Raw genomic sequence first — 21,839 nt, forward strand, 5'->3', positions numbered from 1 at the left:
CAGTCCACGGTCTTGGGTCTTAACACAGTTTAAAAAATGAGAAAACTAGCTGAGCAGTAACATTCATCATGATTTGCTTCCTGGGATAGATACAATGTAACCAGTTGCTTCAAGCTACCACTGCTATGAGTTCCCCACCATTTTGACTGCACCTTTCCACTGTGAATTAAAATCGAACTTTCCTTCTTTAAGCCACCTCTTGTTGAGATGCTTTGTCAAAGCATCCTTCATATTTATATACTGGGTATGTTTGGATTCCTAAATGATTTAGGTTGCTAAGACTAAAAGAAAGAGTTCACAGAAGAAGCATGTCTGAATTATGCTTCTAAAAATTCTATTGTTGTTGGCTTGGGAAAAGTATGTGGCTAAGCGGCTTTGAAATGTTACACTTGAAGAAAATATTGTAATTTGCATACATTTTGCTCCAAATTCACTTTTGATTCACACGATAGGTTCAGTACGACAGTATCAATGTGCTTAATTAAGTTAATGCAAGGCAGCCTAGATTCTCTTTCCCCCACACTTCTGCAACACCTCGGTTATTCTAGAAGGGGATTCAGTTTCTATTTTAATACCAACAGCACTGATGTTCACCAGCCTCAAACAGGTGCATTTAACAGATAAATCCTGGAGTAGTTCCTTTATGTCTTTCTTGTTTCGGTGCTGCCCCTCGATAAAAATGAAAACCTTCCCCTGGCCTTATTAACAAAAAGTCCATTTTCTTTGCCTTCTCCTCTGCATTAGAAAACACCATACCCGAGTGAGGCAGTGGGGGGCACAATACAGTTCTAGGTCAGCCAAGTCACTGGAAACCTTGAAAAGGAATCTACAAAATGCAGCTTTCCAAGTAATCTGTAGCAAAGCATTTGTTTTCTTAGCTGCAAGTCTGAGTTAATTTCTCGTGAACTACTGTAGCAGTGATTTCCAATTAGAACTATACACTAAGAACCACAAGCTCACTTTTTTTTGGGTGTTTCTGCTAGAGATAATGGTGGGGCTTCCAGGACTTTATAATTGCAATAAGTGCACCCCACTGCAAATGAAAGTATACATTATGGTATGTGAACTAAGAATAACGAGGAGAAAAATATTCATAACATTGAGAAAGTTACATTCTTCCTTGCCAGAATAGCTGCTCTCAGTTTTTTTTATATCTATGGGGAAGGTGAAGATCAGCCAGGGTGGTCTTGTTTGCCCGGCACCATATGGCTTTAAGAGTGCATTTTTATCATTTTTGCTTAATCTTCATGATGCTCGAAAGCTTTTCATACCTTTTACTCATGAGATAACTAGCATTGAAATGGACAAGAAGCGTTGGTGCTGAGATTTGAAATTTATATGTCTGTATCTTGGGTTCCAAACATCACAGCGCTCATTAAATGATTCTGAATGCAGTAGTTAGGGTCTAGATTTCTCTGATGTATTTGTGTTTGTAAGTATTCATTTATGTTACTGAGGTATGTACCAAGATACTTTCTCATCTTTATTGATTCGATATACGTTCAGGGACTTACTGAGTGGACTATTGCTATCATTATTATCTTTTTACTGTAACCCTTACTTGCCCCCAATGTTTAATTGAATAGATGACATCGGGTGAAGGGAATACTTATGCAAGCTTTTTAAGTCTGGTTTCTTAAGCCAATTTATGAGCTAATACTTCTTTGGTCGTCATTTACAAAGGATAATATAATGTATTAGTTTCTCTGGGCTTCCACAACAAAGTATTACAAGATGAGCAGTTCAAAAAACAGAAACTTAACTGTTTCACACTTTTGGAGGCCAAAAAGCCAAAACAAAGTGTTGACATGACCATGCTTGCTCTAAAGATGCTAAGTATAGGTCTGTTCCAGCTATTCTTCCTAAGTTCTGGTAGTTTCTTGGGTTATGGTATCACAATTTCAATATTTACATGGTACTGAGCTTGCAGAGTGTTCTTTTTTTAATATATAAGGACAAAAGTCATAGTATATTAGGAGACCATTTTGCTTCAGTATGACTCATCTTCAAACCTATATTTCTAAGTAAGGTCATGTTTTGAGGTACTGGGATTAAGACTTCAATTTATGAATTTGGAGGGAGTGACTCAGTTTACCCATAACAGACTAGACTACTGTGAATATTCAATAAAATGATGTCTAAAAATCTACTTTTAAATTTTTACTTTTGGAAAACTAGATTTGTAAAAAAATCAATTTCTTCGGTTGACCTACAAAGCAATGGGTTTCAGTATAGTATTTTTATGCTTATGAATCAATCAGTATACCTAAAATCTTATGGGTATATCACAGAATGCCATACTTTGACAATGGTTCTCTTATTATAATTGAAAATTTGCATTCTGTTGATTGGAAATATCAAAAAAATACTAAAATTTGGTAATTTTGAGAAAATAAGCTCTCTTCAATCTTAATCGTCCATACTTTCTGCTGTTTCAAGGCAATAAAAATGGGCAGAGGATGGCCAGGGGCAGTTCAGCACAGGATGTGACCGTGGGAAGCACCAGACATCTAAAAGGCTGCATTCCCTTCGCTCATCATTACCTTGAAGGAGACATGACACAAAACCCACTTCAGACCTGAATCGATTTCTACTTGACTCCCATTGTATGTGACATTAAATGACTAACCACTAGAAGTCATTCTAGACCAGTGGTTCTCAACCTTCCTAATGCTGTGAACTTTAATACAGTTCTTCATGTTGTGGTGACCCCAACCATAAAATCATTTTCGTTGCTGTTCCATGATTGTAATTTTGCTACAGTTATGATCACAATGTAAAAAATTTTGGAGATAAAGGTTTGCCAAGGGGATTGCAATCCACAGCTTGAGAGCCACCGTTCTAGGAAAACGTAAGATTAGAAAGAAGCTCAAATAATAAATATCATCCCAATAACTTTATTCATTTCCTCAGTCATACTACCCTAGTCATCTGAGAATCAGTTTTGTTTTTAAGGCAGTCTAGAGAAGGTGTTTTTATAACCTTATTTATTGTCAGCAGATATTGAATTCAATCTAAATTGTCCAACTTCAGTTTAAAACCCATTTTGTTTGTTTAGTCCCAGTTTTTAAACAAAATCAATGGTCACTAAATTGAAGCAGTCCTCCAGGAAGATGAGTAGGTTCATTGCACTTTGGGACCCCCTTGTTGCATTGTTAACTGTATACTCCATTAAAGTCAATGAGACTGTGTGGCTGTACATCTTCATTCCCAGACCCAAAATTTCACTTACTTTTAGTACCATTTCTCCACCTGCTCATGGGTAATCTCCACTTGTACATTCCACCAACACCATCCAAACACTGAGTTTGAACCAGGTGTGGTGTGCTCAGGAGACTAAGACAAGAGCACAGCTAAGCATTTTACACAAGCCTGAGTTATAGTGAATAGCTGGTCAACCATTTGGGGCTGGATAACAAGATCCTGGTTCAAAAATGATGAAGATAAACAATAAACTCACCATTGCTACCTCCACCACCTCCAAGAACAATAACTGCCCCCAACAAAAAGTTGGATAACCTAAATTAGCATACTACTTCCCCAAATCCTAAGCAGTGTGTCTTTCTCTGTAGAGGCTGTCCCCCTTGGGTTTACACTTCATCTCCAGACATTGTCCACTCTTTCTCCTGTTTCCCTTTGTCTCGTTTCCCTACTATTGTTATTCTCAGTGCTAAAGTCCTGGGACTGTTTCTACACTAAAGCAACTATTTCTAATTATCTCCAGACTTCCCACTTGCCTACTGTTCATCTTGTAGTAGGCAAAAAAAAAAAAGGAACGAAAAAATCTTCAGCATCCTGGTTCCTATTATTGTGAACTTGCTATGATACTAAATTGCTACCTACAAGTAAAATTTCCAAGGTCAAAACTACCCACTACCAGGGAAATAATCCCACCAGTCTTTTATTTCAATCATTAAGCAAATATTTCTTGATCATCTCCAACATTCCAGGCTCCGTGCTAAAGCACTGCGGAGGAGAGTGATAAAGAAGGCACTGTTCTAGTTTTCTTGTACATGTGACTCATTTGTCCTCCTATTTGAGACTATGTAAATGCCATTGCTCACAAAAGAACTGACCTTCCTTCTGAGAGACTGTCCAACTCATCCCCCGAAATTCCTTTCTTTTTTGAAGGTTTCTTCAACTAACTAACCACACGACTCCTGACACAGTTGCGTGGTATTGTTAAAATGTCTGTATAGCAGCCCTCAGTGATATTTACCTACATTGGCTTGCATTGTAAATACATATTTTCAGCTGCATGTTTGATCTCCGCAAATATGAGTTCAACTGCTAGAATGGAATCTATTTGCTTAATATGTCCCATTAATAACGTGTCCTTCACCTTTAGGAGATTGAATTGTCTAGTCAGGAGACGCAGAGCACATTAGCAGCTTCAACAGGGGAAACTAAATAGAGTGACTTGCTAATAAGGTATTGAAGATTCAGAAAAATAAAATAGAGACAAGACAAACCAGAGGCTGTAACTAAGAGAATATACTGCTGCCCTTGGCTTGGCAGGGGATGGGGCTCAGGGAAGAGGTTGGGATGTTTTACAATGATAATGAGGAGGAAGAGGACAGGGTTGGGGAAGATGAGGAGGAGGATGATGCTCGGCAGGTGGGGATATTGCTGTATGAAAAAATGCCACCTCTAAAAGGAAAAATACTTTCATTCGATGATGCTGAGAAAAAAAAGTGAGCTAGTGGTAACAAGATATTCTTTTTCTCGTGTATCCTCATAGCCTCCCTTCTATGCCCATTAGTGGTGTGATAAGTAGCTGACTCAGCAGGAATGTAGTGGGCAGAGTCCACGGCCATCTCAGCGCCAAAGAGAATAGAATGGCTTCCGAGCAGGACGAGAATTGCTTTATAAGCACGAAGGTCTCTGGAGAAAATCCCTTCAGTATGTAGTTGGTCATGGGAATCGAAAGTTCTCAGACATTTCACGCTAAGCTCACATGTCATCTTTGACTTGAAAACATTTTCTGTATATTTTATTCCCGCAAATAAATCCAATATGTTATTCGAGAATGAGAGCAATGTACAAAAGAAGCACAAATTTCTGACTCATTAATGGGGTATTCAAGTTCTCCTAAGAAGAAACAATGGGTGTGCGGTGGGAGGTGGGGGCGGAAATTGTACCACAAACCTTAACCTTAGGTGGTGCACTGCCGTGTGTTGCACTGTACAGAAAGCCCCATCCTAAGTGAGGTTAGAGTGTCTGGTGTTGCCAGGCTGCAGTGGGCCTGGGACCGTGTATCTTAAATTCAGCCACAAGGAAACGTGCACTTTTCTGCTGAACCCAAAGTGGCTGCTGGAGAATCTGAGACTTAATTTGTTGGAAGGCCATTTCATTTCTGTGCTGTGTGTGGAGGAGAAGTGATGACTGCTTATTCTTTGTAATTTCCTCCATTTCTGCTTATGCTCTACTCAGAAGACTGTTGCTTTCAATTACATTGATAGGAGGTTTTCAGATTACTTTTTGAAAGATTTTTTTTTATTACAAAGGGAGTATATATTCATTGTAGATAATTTAACGAAACAGTCAAGTGAAAAGAACAAAACTAACCTATAATTCTGCTGTTCATAATAAATATTTTTAATATTGTTAATGTACATTATAAACCACCCTTATGTATATGAACACATATCTTTGCATATATACTTACATTTTAAAATACATACTTAAAACTAGAATATGTACATCATACAAAGGGTATAATTATTTGTTACCTGTTTTATAATCTTCCATTTAGTTAGTTCGCTTCTGTGCCAATTTACTCTTTGTGGAAGGTGTTAATCCCATTCAATCCTCTAGTTATATCCTGCTGGCGGCAAAGTACAAATGATCACCCACTTTGGGTATATGTATTCCTCAGTTGCTCACAATGACTTGCTTCAATTATTGCATATGTTATGATAATGATTGCATATATATATTTCAGTATTTTCAATATCAAGATATTACATATGTTAACTATTAGCAGATATCCTAGAGATTCAAGAAATGACTGAGAATTTACAAAACTCCCAAGCATAACAACTGAAACTGGCCTTCAATTATCTTCTCTTCATCCAGATTCTACCCTCTTCTGTTTGTCAGCATTTCTGTGGTTAGTGCTCATCTAGACCAAAGTAAACAATGAATCAGCAGACGAGATCCAGTCTTGACAGAATGCTTAATAGGCTTGCTTTCCTGTTTTCTGTTCATAATAGTTCTTTCCACACAAAGCTTTGCCCTTGTTTCCTAGCTATCTAAGACAAACACTGAATTTAATCATGGCAAAGAGAAAAGGAAACAGGTCAAATCAATTTCAATAGCATAACTTATTTGACCCTATATAAGAAAACGTTTTACCATGGCGTCAGAGTCTTTGAAAACTGATATTCTTTTAACTATGGCACTTCTCAATTTATGGGCTGGGTTTTCATTGGGCATGATTCATCTGAATTTAGGTTTCATATAACTTTCATTTGAAAAAAAAAAGTTTTGTTTATGCTCAAATTGTTCTCAACATACTGAAAGGTTCTCCAATAGGTAACCAAATAAAAAGTCATCTCTCTTTGGCATTTGCATGCGCATTGATGAAGTGGGCTTGTTGCTTTCAAAAGAATTGAATTGACTTTGAATAAAAGACATACCAGTTTAAAAAATAAAGCTGTCTAAGTTAAGTAAATTCACAAAATCTCGTGTCAACGCAGTATGATTAAGCAGTTCAAAATTGAAAAACAAATCTTATTAAAATAAAAATGAGTTCTTCCAAAATTTTCAGTAGATTTTTTTGCAGCCAACTTACATAATGATTTCAATTATAACAGAAACATTCTGCATATTGCTTTATGTTAGAAAAGTGATTAAAAACATTATTAGTGATGCACAATCTGAAAATATTTTAATTGTAATGAATTTTATAAACAGAGGGAAAAGGTAATTTGGACTCGTGGTTCCAGAGGGAGAGTCTATAATGGGGAAGAAGGCCTGGGAGCAACTAGGCAAAGCAATAAGCTAAAAGATCTAATCTTTAACCACAAACATGTAGCAGAAAGGGGACTGGAAGTGGCTCAAGCTAAGAACTCTCAAGTCCTGCCCTGAAGTTGTACTCCATCCAGCAAGGCTGTACTACCTCCCATACAATGCCATAGACTGGGAAACCAGTGTACAAATACTTGAGACTATGTGGGACATTTCTCATCCAAAGAACCCCATTCCACTCCCTGGCCCTCAGAGACTTGCCGCCATATCATGATGCTAAATGCATTTAGGCAACTTTAAAAAAAACTCACAGTTGTTACCTTTCTCATCACTGTTTCAAAGTCCAAAGTCTTTTTTTGGGTGTCAGAGTAATCTCTTAAATGTGACCCTCCACAAAATGAAACACCTATTTCCAACATACATGGCACAGAATACGCATCCCCACTCCAGAAGTGGGGAAGAGAGGCATAGTGAGGAAATACTAAGACTGAAAACCAGTTCTCCAGCTCCATGTACAGTGCATGGGACTTTAATTTCAAAGGACTTGGATGGCTCAGCCCTTCCAGCTCTGTTGCCTGTGATGCAAATCTCTCTCTTAGCCTAGTTTCACTTCCTATATGCAGCCCTTCATGGCCCTTCATGGCAGATGTGTCAGAAATCTGATGTCTCCAACAGTTCAGAGATTTCACTGCAACCCAGGTTTCACTTGTACAGTTCCACGCAATTGTCTCTGGGGGCCTTCGTGCTGGGACTTCCATGCCACATGCTATCTGGCCACAGTGACAGGCAGTGGCTCTCTTAAACAGCTGAAGAATCTATGACCTCCTTCTTCTCCCATCTCTCATGTTTTTAAAGTCAGTACCACATGGCTGACACTGCCAAGTTCAACTACCAGCTTAGGATGATCCCTGTTCCCCTTGAACAACCTTTGTAGAGCTTTTGTATGTGGTTGTTTTCTAGTGGCAGAAGACTCCTTAGGCTTTGTTCTTTCACAAGGTGAAAACTTAGCTGAAAGTCTTGCCCAAAAGACGCCCTTCCTGCTGCTCCAGTACAGATCAGGAACCCTTTCTTTAACTGTGCTTATTACAATCCCCTTTTTACCATAAGCCTTAGCTGCAACAATAAGATTCCTAGTGCCCTTTGTCTCTCCAAATTGTACATTTTGTATTTCTGACCTACTAGTGCTCCTTTTCAACACAGATCTGCATAAATATTATTGCTAATAACTATGGCACAGATTATGTGTCATGCAGTCTTGATCTCTCTTCCACTAAAGAAAGTGGCACATGACTTTTTAAGTTAGCTTTAGGTGAGTTCTTAGGACATCAACAACAGGCAACAAGATTCTCTGCAAATATCACAAATAGCTCACTTTCTAATACTGTTCCCCTCCATAACCTCTTGATCTGGCCTCCCCACCTGCACTGTTCTCAGCACTTCTGTCTTCCAGGGTCCTGCTAGAACAGCACTTTCAGCTCTGCCTACAGCATTTAAACATTTTTCTATCCCAGTCCTCAAGGTCTTTCACATTCTTCCAAAACCAAAACAAAATAGCAAACCATTTTTTAAAACACAGCAGCCCACTCTCTAGTACCAACTTCTGTAATAGTTTCTTCTCTGTTGTTGTGATAAAAATACTATGATTAGAAGCAACTTACAGAAAGAAGAGTTTATTAGGTATTGCAATTCCAAGAGGAGAATCCAGACTTGTGAGGAAGACATGGCAGCAGGAAGCTAGAACAGGAAGCTGAGAAAAGGTATCTTCCGGCAAAAACAGAAGAGAGAGCTAATGTCAAAACATTTTATACCTGTCTAGCATCCAATAAAGTTTTCTCCCCCTTGGAGCTTCAAATTTAGTTCATTCTTCAACATCATTATCTACTAGGAAAAAGTAAATCAAAATTACATTGATATCCAAGTTTAGAACCATTAGTATGGTTATATTAATGAGAACAGTTACAGTAAGAAGATGGAATAATGAGTGCTCTAACACACTGTTGTAAGGATGGAAAATGGTGTAATTGTTTTGTAAGAGACTTTCACAATTCAGAAAATTAAAGATAGAATTACCAAATTACCCGGCAATTATGTTAGAGTCCACATGAAAAATGGAAAGAAAAATGTAGCTATGAAAATTGGTCTGTAAATAGTCACAGCAGAATCATTTAATAGCCCCATGATGGTTACTTGAATTGTCAATGACACAAACTAGAATCACCTGGAAATGTGACATGGCAAAATAGTGTAGAGAGTCCTTCATCTTGTTAAGATCTTTTCAGGTTTAACTATCATTTGGTCTCCTCCATGGAGAACGCTATGGAAAATTACAAGCTCTATTCTAGGAACCAAGGTTAAGATGCTCCAGCTAACTCAGCTTCTGCTAAACTGCTTGCGTCTGTGAAAGCCCCCTCCTACAGCTGCGAAGCAAGATGCCAGGACATGGTTTTGCCTTCACGTGTTTTTTTGTTTGTTTGTTTGTTTTGTTTTGTTTTGTTTTGTTTTTTGTGTTTTTTAATTCAAAACCTCCGTGCTCTGAACACTCTGGGCTATACTTAGGTTCTGAATACCTGAGTGTAGTTCCAGCAATCTGGAAGAAAGACTTTCAATTGGCTATAAACTGTGTCCGAGTGCTCATCTCTGGTGGGCTCCCCATAGCAGAGTTTCATCAAGGGATTGTCCAGATAGGTTTGGCCTGTACTCATGTCTGTAAATGATTTTCTTGATTACCTTAATCACTGTGGGAAGACTTACCCTGAAAGTATGTGGCATCATTCTCTAGGTTTGGATCCTGAATTATGCATGGCTAGGGAAAGTGAGCAGAGCAGTGAGCACGCACGCTTTCATTTCTGTCTGCTTTTGACTTTGGATATAATTAACTAGTTGCCTTGAATTCTTACCTTAACTTTCCTATTGTGATAGACTACAACCAGGAATTTTGAGTTAAAATAAATCATTTTCCCCCTAAGTTTTTTTTTTTGGTCTAAGTATTTTATCATAGCAATAGAAATGATACTAGGGCAAGCCTCAAGGTAGAAATACCATCATCTGATAAATGCAGACGAAAGATATGTTATATCCATACAATAGAGTATTAAATTTATTACTCAGGAATAATGAATGAAGTAATTGTTAACATTTCAACCTTAAACACATTAAGATCATCAAGTCTGCAACAGATGTCTGTATATTGTATGATTCCATTGATATGAAATATTCACGATGAGAAAATTCATAGAGACCAAAACCAACTTTGTAGCTGCCAGAAGCTGTCAAGAAGGGGAAGCTGGGGGAAATGGAGGATGATCACCAACATGCATAGGGGTTGTTTTGGGGTGATGAAAATTTTTGAAAATTTGATTGTGGATGGTTACTGAAATGCATAACTATGTTAAAAAGCTATTGAATGGTGCCCTTTAAATGACTTATTGTATGTTGTGTGAATTATAACTCTATAAAGCTGGGGCAAGTAGTTTAATTTATTCATGTACAGAGTGGTGTCAATGAAAAATGTAAATGCCACTACAATTTTTGTCTTTGATTATTGGATATTTGGCAAGTGTTCCTTTCTGCTAAGAGGACAGCTTGAATTGGATTTAAAAGTACTGTACAATAAATCTTTGCAAAGCTCCTCCACAGCTCAGTCAATAAGCACTAGCAGTGAACAGAAGATCATTGTCTTCTATTTCTGTTAACAGAGTCATAAACTGGCAATGAGTCATAGCATTTGCATGTGTACAGAACAATCTTAATAACTGTATCCATGACACTTGCCCTATGTTTGCTTCAAAAATCTGAGCACAAATATTTTCAATATGTATTATACAGCAGAACAAAGTAATAAGGGAAACATCAGTCTTTTGTTTAAAAAAATCCAATAAATCCATATTTTTAAAGTTAAATAGCAGAATATCATGTTATAAAAAAACGAATTTTGCTCAATCTAGCTGAAATCCCTCTTTGAGAAATGGGAAATAGTCAAAGTATTTATGTGATAAATTAGATTGTTAGATCTCTAATTGACACCATTGGTTTTTTTTTTGTTGTTGTTGTTAAATCATTAAGTCATTGTAGATGAAATGTACCCAAAGTTTTAATTGGGCAGTGTCACTTATATTACATGACTCATCGGATGTGACAGGAAAGTACATGCAGCTTTTCAATTTTTGAATCAGTTGATCTTTGAAATTGCAGTAAAGGTCTTGGTATTCCAAGGGCATTTGTTTGGTAGCATAACTGAAAACCTTTTTGCAAAATGTTTTTTAAAATTCTTTCCCATCTAATTTTCTAAAACATTTACCACAACTGAAATAATAAGTATTTTGCCTTTTCTCCATCTAAAATGGTTTTCTTTTTATGCAAGAATGTAAGCTGGATCAGGGTATGAGTCATATTTTTTAAATGTGTTCTAACCTTGGTTCCTATTTGCATTCTCTTTATTATATTTGTTTCAGACATAAACATGTTCCACTTCAAAATTGAGATTTTAAAACAGAAAATGAGGAATCTAATAGACTTGGTAAAAGCGAAGATATTACAAAGAGACAATCTGATTTTCAAAGTATTAAAACAACAGACCCCAAAGAAATAGACATTTCCCCAGAAATGCCATGCTAAGGGAAGGAAAAGGTGCCAGGCAGAGGAGGAACTTGGAGATTTCACCATTTTAACAACTTGCTAGACCTCGCTAAAGCATGAGGCTGAAGCTTAGAAGTTGGTGGTCAATGCTGGGCAGGATCATACCTTGACTGGGATTGCTTAGATGTGCAGACCTTGCAGATGGACTTGGATCTCTTTGTCTCTCTACTCAATGTGATCACATTGAATAAACCCTTTTCTGGTTTTCACTATTAAAACAAACAAACAAAAAAGGCTAGGCTTTTAACCTTTCTTTCCAATTTCAGGTAGTCTCTTTCACCAAATCGTTTTTGAGCATTAGTGGCAAGACATTTTTTCATGTACAGTGGTATTTTATTTATTTAAATCATGTCTTTCATTTTTGAAATTGTAATATTATTTCCTCATTTCTCCCCTCCTTCATCTGTCTCCAAATTCTTCCACATATTAAATAGACTATATACTTTCTGGAATATCCTTCCTCACCCTCACCCCCCCCCCACTCTGTGTAGTTTAGGCAGGCCTCAGACACAACACACTCCTGCCTTAAATCTCCTGAGTTCTGGGATTACAGGCTTGCACCACCATGCCTAGCTGACTACCTCTCTTAATATTGCCCAACTTAGTGTCTTCCAAATTTTGTTCACACTCAAACTGCTTATTTTGCTCTCCTGAAGGAAATAGCTTTTGCCATTCATTGTGTTATCTAGGGCTTTACTTTCGTCTACTACGCTTCTCCCCTATCTAATTGCTGTGTCAGTTACTCCATCACCTCACAATTGGCTTTCAGTTGTGTGCCTTCATTTTGAATGTAAACATTCATCCTTAGTGCTTCTAAACTTGAAAAATAATTCATTTTAATTCAAAGAACTGTTTCAAATTCATTGGCAATTATGCTTTATGAAGGTATTACTATAACTTGCAGTGTGTTTAAAATATTCAAATAAGCATCAGAATGGGTACATCTAAATTAAATAACCCATTTACACAAAGTAGATTGATGATACATTAATACATATTACAACCTGGACATGATATACTTGCATATCCTCTGTTCCACAATTTTCAGTGGCTCATGGAATGCAGTGGTTAAAGCAAAATATAGTGCTTTGCCTCATGAGTATCATCTTTCCTTATTTTTACTTGGAATCTCCTTCTTTCATTTTTCAGTCTTCAGTCTGGGTGTTTTTGTGTCTGAGTGTTACTTCCCATAGGAAGCTTTTCTGGCATTTTCTATTGTGCTATCTTAGTAAAAACTGTTTAAGTATTACCAGAGTAGCCAGAGTCTCTGAGTATATTGAAGATTATCTGATGTTGACTTCTGAGCTAGTGGGGAGGCCCTCTCCTGACCCAGACAACCATAAATAAAAAAGGAAAAAGATTCAATTAATGGTTGCCCAGCTAATAAGTAATAGCATGGATGTTAAAAGTACCTGAGGATTTTGAAAAAAATATTGTGCTTGTTACTTGGATTTGTACTTTGCATTATCGTAAGTCTCAAAGGGAGCAGAATGCCTCAATAGCAACTAATAACGGAATTTCCAAATTTGGGTGCAATATTGGAAAACCCAGGATCCTACTCACTGCTGAAGAGCTCTCGAGAAAACTCCAGCTCATTGGACTTCAAGGTTCTTGGCCAGAGTGCATACATCTTCATAATGTGAGTGAGTTATCCCAGGAGATTTTTAGAGCTATTTAAAGCATACTTTTAAAGGACTCTTGAGATTTTCAGTAAGTATGTGGAAATAGATCTACTAGAATCCATAACATAGCTCACATGACTCCCTTTGAACTGTCATTTCGCTTTTTAATAATATTTCAGTGTGTGTGTGTCTGATGAGATGGAGAAGTCCCAGTTTCAACTATGTGTATCTTAATTGATTCTTATCTTCTTAGGACTGAGTTTTAGTTTGTTTTAGTTTATTTTTCTTTTAATTATACTTGATAGCTTTGGGTTAAACACTATCAAGATTGCATAAGATGTATAACATATAGCTGTTACTTATATGAATGAATGAGGTCACACATTATTTGGAGTTGGAACCAATCTAGGCTTATTGTCTTATTAATACAGGAAAGACAGCAGTCCCCAACAGCCGGCCAACAGATGAGAGACCTGTCTGCAGGTTGCACTACCATCACCAGCCTACACCAGATTACGTTCCCCCCAGGTCCACTCCACTGTCCAACTCCAACCACATCATCATCATCCTCATTGCAAACCCTCCCCTGTAACTCTAGTAGACTCCATAGGCACAGGTACAGTCTACACCAGTTCGATGAACAGACTCCATAGGCACAGGAATGGCCCACACCATCGAGAAGAAAAGAAGGATATGCTGGATCTAGACACCCAATCCTGCACAAAACTCAGCTGAGACAGTGCTACTGAACCTGAAGACCTGCCAATCACCAGAACCCTTGATCATTCAAGCCAGAAAACAATAAAAGAAACTGATAATAAAGGAAATAAAACACCCATCCAACAAAGACAATACAAGAATCAATACCCATACCTGTAATCATCCCAACCCTAGATGCATAAACACCACTGTAAAAATACCTTCAACAAGAGAAGGGAAATACGGCACCACCAAAAGACAGTGACCTACAGCAGCAAACCTGAATATTACAATCTGACTGAAGCACAAGAAAACAACCTTAAAAATAACTTTATGAAGATGATAGAGGCCCTTATCCAAACTAATTATATATATATATATATGTATATACAAGCTGAAAGAAAAACACATGATTATCTCTTTAGATGCTTAAAAAACCTTTGACAAAATCCAACCCTCTTTCATGATAAAGGTCTTGGAGAGAGCAGGGAAACAAGAAACACACCTAAAAGCAATAAAAGCCATATACAGCAAGCTGATAGCCAACATCAAAATAAAAGGAGAAAAACTGAAAGTGATTACACTAAAATCAGTAACAAGACAAGGCTTTCCACTCTCTCCTTATCTGTCTAATATAGTACTTGAAGTTCTAGTTAGAGCAATAAGACAACAAAAGGAGATCAAGGGCATACAAATTAGAAAGGAAGAAGTCAAACTTTTGCTATTTGCATATGATATGATAGTATACATAAGTGACCCCAAAAACTCTACCAGGGAACTCTTTACAACTGATAAACAGTTGCAGTGATGTGTCTGGATACAAGGTGAACTCAAACAAAATCAGTAGCCTTCCTATATACAAATGATAAAGAGGCTGGGAAAGAAATCAGTAGAACAACAACCCCCTTTAAAATAGCCACAGATAATATAAAATATCTTTGGGGTAACTCTAATCAAACAAGTAAAAGACCTGTATATCAAGAACTTTAAGTCTTTGAAGAAAGAAATTGGATAAGATATCAGGAAATGGAAAGATATCCCATGCTCATGGATCTGTAGGAATAACATTAAAAATGGCCATCTTACCAAAAACAATCTACAAATTCATACAATCCCCATCAAATTCCAACACAATTCTTCACAGACCTTAAAAGAACAATGCCAGCTTCATATGGAAAAACAAAAACAAAAAAACAAGGATAAGGAAAACAATCCTGTACAAAAAGGAACTTCCAGGAAGGTTCACCATTCCTGACTTCAAGCTCTATAATAGAGCTATAGTAATAAAAACAGCATGGTATTGGTATAAAAACCAACAGGTAGGTCAATGGAATTCAACTAAAAATGCTGACATAAATCCAAACATCTATGGACACCTGATTTTGATGAAGAAGTCAAAATTTTTCCAAATTTTTTTTGGAAAAAAGAAAGCAGCATTTTCAACAAATGATGCTAGCATAACTGGATATCAACATGTAGAAGAAGGCAAATAGATCCATAGCTATCCCCATGCACAAAACTCAAGTCTAAATGGATCAAAGACCTCAACATAGAGCCAGCTATACTGAAGCTAATAGAAGAGAAAGTAGGAAGTACACTTGGACGCATTGACACTGGAGACCGCTTCCTAAATATAATCAAAGTAGCACGGATACTGAGAGAAACAATTAATAAATAGGACCTCCTGAAACTGAGAAGCTTCTGTAATGCAAAGGACATGGTAAACAAAACTGCAGCCTACTTAATGAGAAAATGTCTTCACTAATTTCACATCTGACAGAGGACGGATCTCCAAAATATACAAAGAATTGAAGAAACTAGTCATCAAAATACAATTAAAAATGGGGCACAGAACTAAACAGAGAATTCTCAACAGAGGAATTTCAAATGGCCGAAAGACACTTAAGGAAATGCTCAGCATCCTTAGCCATCAGGAAAGTGCAAATGAAAACAACTCTGAGATACCATCTTACACATGTCAGGTGGTTAAGATAAAAATACTGATAACAGCTTATGCTGGAGAGGATGTGGAGTCAGAGGAAGACTCCTCCATTGCTGATGGGAGTGCAAACTTGTACAGCTACTTTGGATATCAGTATGGTGGTTTCTCAGACAACTGGGAATCAATCCACCTCAAGAACATGCTATATCAATCTTGGGCATATACTCAAAAGATGCTCAATCATAGCACTAGGACACTTGTTCAACTATGTTTATAGCAACATTATTTGTAATAGCCAGAACCTAGAAACCATCTAGATGCCCTTCAACCAAAGAATCAATAAAGAAAATGTGGTACATTTATACAATGGAGTATTACTCGGCGGTAAAAAAAGCAATGACATCATTAAATTTGCATGTGCTTTATAGGATGGGTAATTTTGTTTTATTTTAAAAGACTTATAACTGTACATATTTCTGGGATATTGTTAATAATTTAATAATGTATATGGCATGCAATAATCAAATCAGCATAACTAGCACTTCTATTCCTCTAGATATATACCAGCTATTTATTTGTATTTGGAGCATCTAGATCTGATAGTTATTTATAAAACACACCCTTTAAACTAAAGTTACTCTGATATATATGGAAATTAATTCTTCTATTTACCTGGATTTTGATATATGTTAGGCAACCCCTATCTAACTTCCTTTGCTACTGATCTTTTTAGCTTGTAGTAACCACTATCCTACCTTCTTCCTCTATAACATTTTTAGCTTCCATTGTAAAGAAAAGCATATATTAATTGTATTTCTATGTTGAGTTTACCTCAACTAACACAATGTCCTCCAGTTCCATTCATTTCATTGGAAATTACAGGATTTTATCCCCACTATGGTCAAATAATATTCTACTGTGTTCATATAAGATATTTGCCTTATTTAGTCATTTGCTACAGGTACCTTTGTTGATTTTTCTCTGGGATATTATACATAATGCTAGAATAAACATGAGAGTGGAAGTATCTCTTTGATGTACTGGTTTCATTTTCTTTGGACACATATTCCTAAGTAGAATTACTGGACTCTATGGTAGTTCTGATTTTAGTTTTTTAAGGAATCTACGCACTATTTTATATTGTGATTTTACTAATTTACAATCCTACCAACATGATATAAGTGTTCCTAGGACAATAATTTATTTTTGACTCATTTACTTGCTGTGTAGGAGTATTTTGACTGCATTTATGTCTGTGTACCACCTGTATTCGTGGTGCCCATGGATGTCAGAAGGGGGCATTGGAACCTCTGGAACTAGAATTACAGATGGTTGTGAGCCACTATGTAGGTGCTGGGAACCAGCCCAGGTCCTTTGCAAGAACAGCAAGTGCTCTTAACCTCTTAGCCATGTCTTGATCCCTACAACAGCAGATTAGTGACGTGGCAGATCAAGAGAGGGGTGTGTATGTTTTCCCACAATTTGCCTCACTAAAAAGGTGGGGTACTTTCTAGGTCTGTAAGCTTTCTACCTACATATACAAAACTATTTGTGACTGTAAGAAAAACAGAATTTATGTATGTATAATTGGTGATCCAGGGCCATATCTCTAGCCTAAAGATGCTGTGTTTGAGAGTAAAGGGGCTATCTGTATTTTGTTATGTTTCTCCTGGCAAGACAAGGGTTTTAAGAAAAGATGAAAAGCAACAGAAATGAAAATCTTAGTTTTTCATTTTCCAAACACCACAACAGGAGTATGCTTGAATCACAAACTCTCAAATTTGCCCCAGCAATGATCTCATCTCCCAACAGACTGGCTCTCTGTTCTTTGCACTGAAGTTGGAAGACAGCCCCACTCACAGGGATGACTTTGATGATAGGACAGAAAAAGGGCATTTTCCACAGAAAACCATCCTGGTGCCACTAATGAGAATTCCCAGGTCTTGACAGCTGCCAGGTGGTTGTAGCTGTGGCTTCCTCTTAACAATAAAAATGGAGGATTTCTGGAAAGCTGTAATGGAATACGAAGGAGTTCATTCGCCACTGTTGTAGTCACTGAAGGCTTTCACAATTCTGTGGGTGTCAGAGCTTCTGTTCCCTAATGCTGAAGAAGAGAATGTTTTGTTTTGTTTTTCAGAATTAGTTTTTGTGGGGGATTTCAAATACTCAGTTCTGAATATGGTTGGCAGAAAAGTTCTGATCATGCAGTTTAAGAATTTCCATGATTGGGTGGCTGGTTTCTTGTTAATTCTTAGCTCTCTTTTTTTTTGGAAAATGATGTAATAAGTCTAAGTAACTTATTTATCTTTTGGTGTGTCTTCCTATATCCACCCATTCACTGTACAGTTACTAACACATACTCTATTCAAAAGACTTCAGAATCTCAAGACATATAGTACAAATACCCCTTACCTCACACTACTTTGGAGGCAGGGAGCAAGAAAGATGGGTGCTTTATTCATATCACAGAAAAATGAATGAAAATAAACTGTCTATAAAAAGGTGCTATGAAAATGCCAGGATGGAGTAGTTACTTTAAGAGAGCTTTGTGAAAGACAAAGCATGCTGGTTATGAAGTACCTAAATGCTTTCTGATTGGATTTAAGGCTTTCTCCCCAGGTGGGCATTTCATGCCCAGTACTGTAATACTAGTCAAATGCCCATGACTGAAGAAGTCATAGGCCCTATGGTAGAATTATTTTGCTGAATGATCATGCTGTCAAATTGTCCTCTAAATATTTATATCTATGTGCAAAGACCTTGGCTGCGCTCAGCCTCAGAGAAGCTTCATTCTGCAGTGGGCATATATCAATGCAGAGAATCACACTGGTAAGTGTGCTGAGAGTAAGAGACTGTGTGCTCAACATTAGCCCCAGGGAACATAAGAGATAGAAGGTGCAAAGAAAGTAAGAGGTGAAGAGTGGGGAAAGGTGCTGCGGAATACTGTTCTGTGGGCAAAGCATGACTGTCGCAACCAAGAACCCACAGTGCTGTGTGTACCAGCACAGTATCACAATACCAAGCCAGCCAAAATTCCAGTATCGTTAAGTAGGCGGTCTCCATGCCCCACCTCTTGCTGAAGAGCTATTGGCATTGAGCAGTTGCTGGCTAAGGCAGGATTCTTTCTTGAGGATGTGACCACTGATAAGTTTCCCATGCTTCAGTGGATGGCCCCACACCCATATAATATGGGCAGCAGTAACTGTACTTAGTGGCTTATCAAAAAAGACATTTATTTAGAAGGGGATATGCATGGATGATATGGGGAGTTGGAGAGATGAAATGGAGGAGTAGCTATAATTCTATTGTATACATGTGTGAAATTCTCAAAAAAATAAAAATAAAGACTTGTGTGAAAGGTAGAAAGGATAGACAGATAGATGGGTTTGAATTTGAAAGAATAGCATGACAGATGAGGGGTAGTAGTGTCTGGCGGGACTGGTTTGACTAAGGTGCAGATTCAATGCTACACTGGACTGGCCTCCAGAACCCATTACATATGTTTAGTCCCTTATTTGTGCTTGTTGGGGTCATGTTGGTAGTTTAAAACCAACTACAGTAGAAGTATTTACACTAGGAAACTCAGTAAAGGATACAAATCAGTTTTTTTATTTCCCTTATCCTTGTTTTTTCATTGAAAACTTTTTAACAGTGCATAACTGAATATATTGGATAATTTTTTCCTTTTCATTCCAATCTTCCTGAACCTATACCCTTTTGCCCAGAGACTTTGAAGTTCTTTCCAGGGAGGTAATTCTTTGACACATGGGGCTTGCTTAAGTGAGTTGCTTTGACTAATGACTAATGGGATGTCAGAAGATGTGGTGAGAGCAAATGTGTGCTTGACTAACAAGGCTTCCTCTTACCATGAGTAGGCTATTTTCTGGGAATCTTGATATTTCCAGAAGAATGAGAGGTACATAAAGAAGAGGTGAACCAAAAGCTGAGGGTCAAGCCCAGGGAAACTCATCCAAGCTCAGCAGAGCCTAGAAACACATGTGTGGGCCAGAAACAAAGGTTTATATTTGTGTAAGATTTATGTTTTATAGTAACGCATGTAGCAAAAGCTAATGAATTGTTGGATGGTCCTAATGCTGCTATAACAAATTACCACAAACGTACTGGCTTGAACAGGAAGAACTTTTAAAAAATTTTGTTCCAAAGATAACAAGTTCCAGGTGATTCTTATATGGCCAAAACCAAAAAGTTGACAGGGTTCCTCTTATTCTTTATTATTATTATTTTGTTACTTTAAAAAATATGAATCCAAATTCCCACTCCCTTCCCTCCTCCCACTCCCTCCACACATTCTCCCCTCCCCCTCCAATCCTAAGAGAGGACAAGGCACCCTGCCCTGTGGCAAGTCCAAGGCCTTCCCTACTACATCTAGGTTGAGCAAGGTATACATCCAAAGATAATAGGATCCCAAAAAGCCAGTACATGCAGTAGAGACAAATCCCTGTGCCACTGTCGGTGGCCCCTCAGTCTGCTCCAACTGTCAACCACATTCAGAGGGACTAGTTTGATCCCATGCTTGTTCACTCCCAGTCCAGTTGGAGTTGGTGAGCTTCCATTAGCTCAGGCAAACTGTCTCAGTGGGTGAACCCCTCATGGTCTTGATCTCCTTGCTCATAGTCTCACTCCTTACACTCTTCAACTGGACCTTGGGAGCTAAGTCTAGTGCTCCGATGTGGGTCTCTGCCTCTGTTTCCAGCTGTTGTTGGACGAAGGTTCTATGGTGATGAATAAGATAATCATCAGTCTTGGAAACAACCTAGATGCCCCTCAACTGAAGAATGGATGAAGAAAGTGTGGCACATTTACATATTAAAGTACTACTCAGCAATAAAAAAACAATGACATCTTGAATTTGCATGCAAATGGATGGAATTAGAAAACACTATCCTGAGTGAGGTAACCCAGACCCCCCAAAATGAATATAGTATGTACTCACTCATAAGTGGATACTAGCCATAAACAAAGGACATTGAGCCTATAGTTCATGATCCTAGAGAAGCTAAGTGATAAGGTGAACCCAAAGAAAAACATACATAGACCCACCTGGGAATTGGAAACAGACAGATGGCCTGACAAAATTGGGAGCTTGGGGGCAGGGGGTAGAAGGAAGGGGAGAAGGGGAGGGTTGAGGAGAACTTGAGAAAATGGGATAGTAGAGATGGAGGAAGGACACATATGAGAGCAAGGAAAGAGATACCTTGATTGAGGGAGCCTGGCTCTAGAAAAATTCCCAGGAATCCACAAGGATTACCCCAGCTAAGACCCTAAGCAATAGAGGAGAGGGGGCCTGAACTGGTTCCTTTTATTCTTGAGGCTCCAGGGAAGAGTCTTTGCCATGACTCTTCCTAGAGGCTCCTGTGGTTTCTTGATTTGTGGCTGCTTCACTGCAATCTCTCCATGTCATCACATCGCCTTTTGTTTCTGACCTCTGGTCTTCCTATTCTAAGAACCATTGCAATTACACTGGACCCTGTTTTAAATTTTTCATTGTAAGCATCTTAGCTGTATCTTCAAAGTCTCTTTTACCATGAAAGTAGCATAACCACAGATTTTGTGGATTAAGACATAGGCCTTGTTGGGTAGCATTATTTAACCTGCCACATTAATATCACTGGAGAACAAAACGTACATGCCAGAAGGTAAGTTGATAGGTGCTTTGAATTTCTACTTTGTGGAATATATGGAGGTTTTCACTAGGAGATAGATATATTTGTTTAAAAAATATTTTGGTGGCCTTGGCCAGAATGAATTGCATTCAGTAGAAACTAGAAACTAGAATCCGGAAAGAACATTAATCTGATAGGAAGTTAATGAGGGCCTGAACCAACGGCAGTGGGGAGGGAAGTCAACAGCAGTTCTTTTAGAAACTAATATATTGAGAGTTTCCGGCTGAAGTGAATGTCAGTCGGCCATCATTGAAATAGGCAAGTTTGAAGCTGGTCATGGTGGTT

Source organism: Microtus oregoni, unplaced genomic scaffold (assembly GCF_018167655.1).
Source record: "Microtus oregoni isolate MIOR12 unplaced genomic scaffold, Mior012 000074F_ref0000038, whole genome shotgun sequence".
NCBI lineage: Eukaryota > Metazoa > Chordata > Mammalia > Rodentia > Cricetidae > Microtus > Microtus oregoni.